Raw genomic sequence first — 6,742 nt, 5'->3', positions numbered from 1 at the left:
AGGGACAGGGGGAGGGGAGGGGAGGGAGAGACTACTCTTTCCAGTCTACCACAATTATTGAATTGAAGTCACCTGGTATATTTATTCTTGTTTGTATCACCAAGGGACAACTTCAACAAAAGTATGGCTGGCTCATTTCAGGCTTATATATTCCATTAGTTAAGTGGTAAGGAAGCTCATGTAATCCAGGAGGCCCTACAGTTCCATCTTAATCTTACTATTATACCTGTAGAGTTTTTATTACTATTTTCAAACTTTTGAGCTCTGTAAAGGTACCTGGCATTTAATTAAAGGTAGATTAGTCCAAGGCAGACTGAACAGTAGTAAGGAATTTCCTTGCTTAAAGACCATCCATCCCAAGCACTAAATTACGCACATAAACACAAACAAATCCATATGAATTACTTAAATTTATTTAAAATGCATAGTTCCAATGAACTTATTTCACAAAAATTAGAATGCTAATAACCTCTTAACAATGAACTAAAATGACTAGTTTAATGTATACCATAACAAATGATTCCAGATACATCTTCATCTCTACTTTGCTAAGAACAACCCAGGCGTTTCCCCAAACCTACACAAAATTCTCAGGACTTTACTCTCCTACCTTCGATTTTCAGAAAAATCAACCTTCAGAACTCCCTTGCTTCTGTAAATTTGTGGGAGATGTGAGGATGGGGCACATGGGACACAAAAGCACCTGGAAAAATCTAAAGCCTAAAGGGTGGGTGTGATCGCGTGAATATCTTTATTGTTAATATTTACTGAGGCACTTGGGGTTTCAGTGAGATCCAGTTGTTCTTTCACTATGACAACCTCGATGACTGTAGTTGGTCAAATGAGGAACCAGGTGTTTAATCTGCCCAAATGATAGGATGTAGACCAGCACTCATCATCTGATATAGCAATTTCCTCTAACTCTGCAAAGCCTCTTTAGCAACGATAAGCTTGGTGTTACTATATGCACCAGAGTCCTAAGGAGTGGGACAACAGCCAGACTGCCTTAACTCCCATCATAGGAGACCTATCTCATTGTCCTTTCTACCCCTTCATTTAAACCTGGGCCTCTCTGGAGAATTCTGACCAGTCCTTAGTCATGAAGGGGAATTATACCGGTTCACCAAAATCAGCTTAGAAGGGATGTGTGTGAACAATATGTTGACACGTCTGCTGGCTTTTAATAGATCATAAGGTCCTCAAAGACACAAACGTCACCATCTTTGTATTCCTTGCCTCTATCAAAATGGATAAGAGGAAGTACTATAGAGTACAAATGCCTAAACTAAAATTCTTACTCAAATCACTGCTAGTTGAGGAATTTCATAATGAACAAGGCACAGCCCTCTTCCTCTCTAGGATGTATTTCCCTCACTAGGAAAATTGAGCTTATGATAACTTCCACATTGGGTTACTGCAAAGATTAAATGAGAATCACTTAAAGCACTTAGCCAAAGCTTCTCACAGTGTGAAGTGAGTGTTGCTATCATTATTTTTATTATCGCAGCAGGAGCTAAAGAACGAATGGACGGATGAAAGGATAGGTGTGTGGGACATGAAAGTAACAGATATCTATAGTTCATTTCAGATCTAACGTTTGACAATTCTATTCAATTTCCACCTAGTTTCATAATCTAAAAACTTCTTAGTTTTCAGTACTAGAGATTGAACCCAAGGCCTTCTTACTGAGCTACATCTCTATTTATTTATTGGAAAAGGTTTGGCTAAATTGACCAGGGTGGGCTCAATTTACAATCCTCCTGTCTCAGCCTCCTAGAGTGCTGGGATTACTGGCTTGTGTCACCACACCCAGTTTAAGCTTCTTATCTGAAACTATTTCACCTGTGCTGACTCTTATTGTGCCTACTTTGAATACAACATGACACCAGGGAAAATACAGGACTAGAAGCCTAGGAACTAGAATTTAAAACATTTCATTACCAAGCAGGCACATATCTACACTCAACCAACTTTTTTGCCAAGTACTGTGTGAAACTCAACAATATCAAGGGATAATGTTTCCCCCTGAAGGTGGGACAGACACGTTTATCATCACATGTCACAGAAGCTCAGAAAAGGGAATTGCCTTCTTTTACACAAGTCAAAGAAGGCTCAATTCCCAACCCCTGGCAGAGTCTCTGAGCACAGTAACATCCAACAAACATTTGTTGGCTAAAGGTGTATCGTTTCCGCTGAATCTTTAGTGATGATTATGAAATGAGGACAGTGAAACACGAAGAGCCAAGTCTATGCAGGAAGAATATAAAGGACACTGGCAACACAAGGGACACAGATGCGTGAGGGGGGACTATCGGGAAGACCTCTGGGTGAAATGAGATGGTGGCTCTGAAAGCCCATGAAAACGCAATGCACTGTGGCCCTTGTTCCCACCCCTTTGCCATTCCACACGGTCCTAAAATTGGTTCTCCATCTAATCATTCACCAGCTCCCAAGACTTCTCCAAAATGCCTTAATTTTATGTTCTTCCTTTCTTTTTGAAAATACTTGAAGGAATCATTAAAGAATAAAAATATATAGTGATCGTCTTTGCCATTGTTTTCATTAAACTAAGGGAATATGGGTACAACTTTCTAAAGATGCTACCTGTGTGTGCACTGACCTCTCGAGTCACTGGGATTACTGTTGTTCTAGGTTTCTAATCTGCATCACTGCACTAGGACTTTATAGCGCTCATCTAAGAGATTCTACCTGGCAATTTCCAAGTACAGCAGCGAGCAATACATAGTCCTATTAAAAAAATATTCCTATCTGGAATATGTCATTTTTTTAAAGAGGAATATTTCCTCAGTGAGGAAATACGTCTCCTTGGTTTTTTAGTGTAAAACCTTCTGCACTGAGGTGCTCATTAAAAAGATTTGAACAATTCAGAAAAAAATTTAAAACATTCAGAAAAATGTGGAAACACGCTGAGTAAGAGCATTTGGAAAACGCAGAAACTAATTCCCGGGGGGCGGGCGTTGTGTCAGACAATTTTTCTTAAGTATAATTTCCAGATTACCGTCATAATGAAGAAGAAAAATCATATTATTTTTATTACACCCAGACATTATCCAAAAGGAAGCCAAACACTCCCATGTACTTCTTGGTTCTTTATGTAGAGCCCAATACAGTTAACTTTGTAAGTGCAGAGTCACGTCAGTCCTTCTGCAGGAAGTTCAGTTTTGGGTCAAATGGTAGTTTGTTGTTTTTTTCTTGCTACATCTCCTCAAAGTTTGCTTTCTTAATTTTTGCTTGCTCAATTAGCAAAATAATGGCTTTAGTTATTTCAAGAAAAAATTTGAAATTTTTCTTCAGAAAGTACGACTCTATTTTATTGTACTCTCACACAGAAAAGACAAGCTGAATGAGGATATAATTGTTAAAATATAACATATGCTTTCAAAACTTCTAATTTGTTATATCACTGTTTTCTGACAGTTTGGTAGAAGAACATTTAAGGCCAAAATTTTGGGAAGCTGATTCTTATAGGATCTAGTTTTTCTTGCCTGGGCAAGCAAAAAAAAAAAAATCTTTTTTTAAAAAAACTTTTTCTTAGTAATACCTATTTGTCATACACATGGATCACATTCATCATAGGGAGTTTGTACCTATAAATAATACAACTTAATTATTTTTCCCATTCCTCTCTCCTCCCTCAACTCTTCTTCCCCTTCCCACTTACAAAAGCTTTGTTTGCATTTTTACTTCTGCTCTGTTTTTCATTTTCCCTTTCTTCCCTTGCCTCTACCCCTTCGCTTGCTCCTCTTACCATTTGAACATGTTCTCCCCACTTTTTCATACCTTTCCTCCACTATGCTCATTTACCCTTTAGGTTTCTCACAGAAAAAGAAACAATATGATATTTAAACTTGTGTGTTCGATTTATTTCATTTAAGATTATGGTCTCAAGGTCCATCTGTTTTCCCAGAAATGACTTGTTTATTCTTCTTTATGGCAGAGTAGTACACCATTGTATATAGACCACATTTTCTTTTGATGGGCATATGGGCTCTTCCCAGGATTTAACTATTATGAATTGTGCCACTATAAACATGGGTATGCACATATCACTATGATGCCTAGTAGGGGAATAGATGGGTTGAATGGAACCTCGAGTTTTAGTCTTTGGAGGAATCCCCATACTGGTTTCCATAGTGACTGTACCAGTTTACACTCTCACCAGCAATGGAGAAGCATTCCTTTTTCCCTACATCCTTGCCAGTATTTGTTATTGGCTGATTTATTGATGATAGCCATTCTTTCTGGAGATGAAATGTCAGTGTTAAAACAATTTTCATTTCTTGAATGACCCGTGATGTTGAGCATTTTTTCCTTTATTTATTTGCTGTTTTTACTTCTTAATCTGAGAAATGTCTACTGATTTTAGATGTCCAGTTTTGGATTGGGTCTTTAAATTTGAGGGATTCTGATATTTTTGAGTTTTTAATATAGCCTAGATATTAGTCCTTTGTCTGAGTAGATGCTGGAAATTTTTTCCCATACTGTGGGTTGTCTCTTCATTCTATTTGTGGTTTCTTTTGTTGTGAAAACTCTTTTTAATTTAATGTCATCCCAGTTGTTGATTCTTTGTAATATTTCCTGTGTAATCAAGGTTTTGTTCATAAAGTCTTTGCCTACACCTATGTCTTCTAGAGTTTTATCTATTCTATCTTCTAGTAAAATTGTTTCTGTTTTTATATTTAGATGTTTGATCCATTTCAATTTTAGTTTATTACATGGTGAGAGATATGGCTCAATTTTTGGCATATAGAAAGTCAGTTCTCATAACATTGTTTATTAAAGAGACTATCTTTCTTCCAGTGAAAGTGTTTGGTACCTTTGTCAAAGATAAGGCCAATGAGTGTGTTGTTGTTTCTGCATCATCTATTCTGTTCTATGATCCTCAGGTTGGTTTTTTGTTCTGTTTTGTTTTTCATTTTTTGTCCAGTACCATGCTGTTTTTAACACAGTGGCTTTGTAATAACTTTAAATCAGAATTGTGATGTCCCTTGGCTTGCCTTTGTTGCCCAGAATTGCTTTTGCTATTCTTCTAGTTCTATATGAATTTTAAGGTTGTTTTCTCTAGTTCTGTGAGTTATGCTACTGATATTTTGGTTGGAATTGCATTAAATTTGTATATAGATTTGGACATATAGCCATTTTGGTGACATTGGGTCTGTCTATCCAAGAAGAGGGGAATATCTTTCTATTTTCTGACACCTTCCTCAATCTCCTTTTCAGAGTATTGTAGTTTTCAATGTATAGGTCTTTCACTTCCTTCATTATATTGATCCCTAAGTATTGTAATTTTCTTGATACTATTGTGAAAGGCATTGCTCCCCTAATTTCTCTTTCAGTGAGTTTATGATTCATGTGCAGGAATGATATTTTGAGTATTGACTATGTACCTTTTATGCTGTGAAACATTATTAATTCTAGGAATGTTTTTGGTGGAGTTTTAGAAGTCTTCCATTGTGTCATCAGAAAATAATGATAATTTATAACTTCTCCATTTCCAATCTGCATTCCTTCTATTTCTTTGTATTGTATAACTTCCCTGGCTAATATTTCCAGAACCGTATTGAACAGGAGTGTTGATGGTGGGCATCTTTATCTTGTTCCTGATTTTAGAGTGAAAGCTTTCAGGTTTTGACCACTTTATGATGTTAACCGTTGTTTTGTCATAGATGGCTTTTATCAGCTTGAGATAGATCTTCTATACCAATTTTCCTTAGGGATTTTTTTTTTAAAAATCATGAATGGGTGCTGCACTTTGTAGAATGATGTTCCTGCATCTATTGAGATGATCATATGGCTTTTGTCTGAAAAATCTTCATTTTTGTAACTCAAAATATTTGCTAGAATAGTGGGTCTCTTTTTACTAAAATTTAAGCCATTGTAAACAGACTCAGAAAATATTTCAGGACACATATTTCAGGGTCATCTTTGCACAAAGCTTATAGTTAAATTGTTTTGGTTTCTTCTTCAACAAACTCTATCCCTTAGAAGAGATCTGTGTGCTCACACCTTGGTATCTAGCATCATTTTCACCAGCATAACTTTAATTCTTTGCCCTTTACCTTTGAACATGAGGAGAATTGTTTTCTATTTTCTTTTCATATTACTAATGATATTTTCTGTGGGGTTTTAGTGTCTCTAAAGCAGATTTTAATCCTATACTTATAGTTTAACATCTTCATCTCTTTCATATTCTACACACCCCTTGGGTCATTTGGGTCCTTGCATTTGCAAGGCAGGCAGCAGAACCACTGAGCTAAATCCCAGGCCCTTTCCTGACTTTTTATCTCAATCTGTTTGCTTCTTAAGACTATTTTTCCCCTCTTTATAAAATTCTTCTACAACTCAGTGAAAATCTTCTATAATTTTTGCAAATTGTTCTTCTATTTTTCTTCTATTTGTTGTAACAAATAATTTCTGAATTTGGTTAAGATGACAAATAGCCAGAGAACACTTGCCATATCACAAAGGAACAGGTCTTCCTAATAGATGGCAGCCCAGCTTTCTTGTTGTCACAGATATGGTCACTACAGCAGGAACAAGTGGAAAACAAACGTGGTTCATTTTACTTTTCAGCTATGCAAGCATCAGTGCGAGACTGACTGCATTTTTTGTTCAGTTCAAATGGGCTAATATTTTGTGTAAATCTTCCCCCAGAGTGTCAATCCCAAATTTTATGATGTGAGCTCTTTTCCTTTTCTGTATTTTTGGTGGTGTTTTAGTA

The sequence above is a fragment of the Fukomys damarensis genome, unplaced genomic scaffold, assembly GCF_012274545.1.
Source record: "Fukomys damarensis isolate Sample0158 unplaced genomic scaffold, DMR_v1.0_HiC HiC_scaffold_28, whole genome shotgun sequence".
Classification (NCBI taxonomy): domain Eukaryota; kingdom Metazoa; phylum Chordata; class Mammalia; order Rodentia; family Bathyergidae; genus Fukomys; species Fukomys damarensis.
This window is presented reverse-complemented; position numbering follows the sequence as displayed.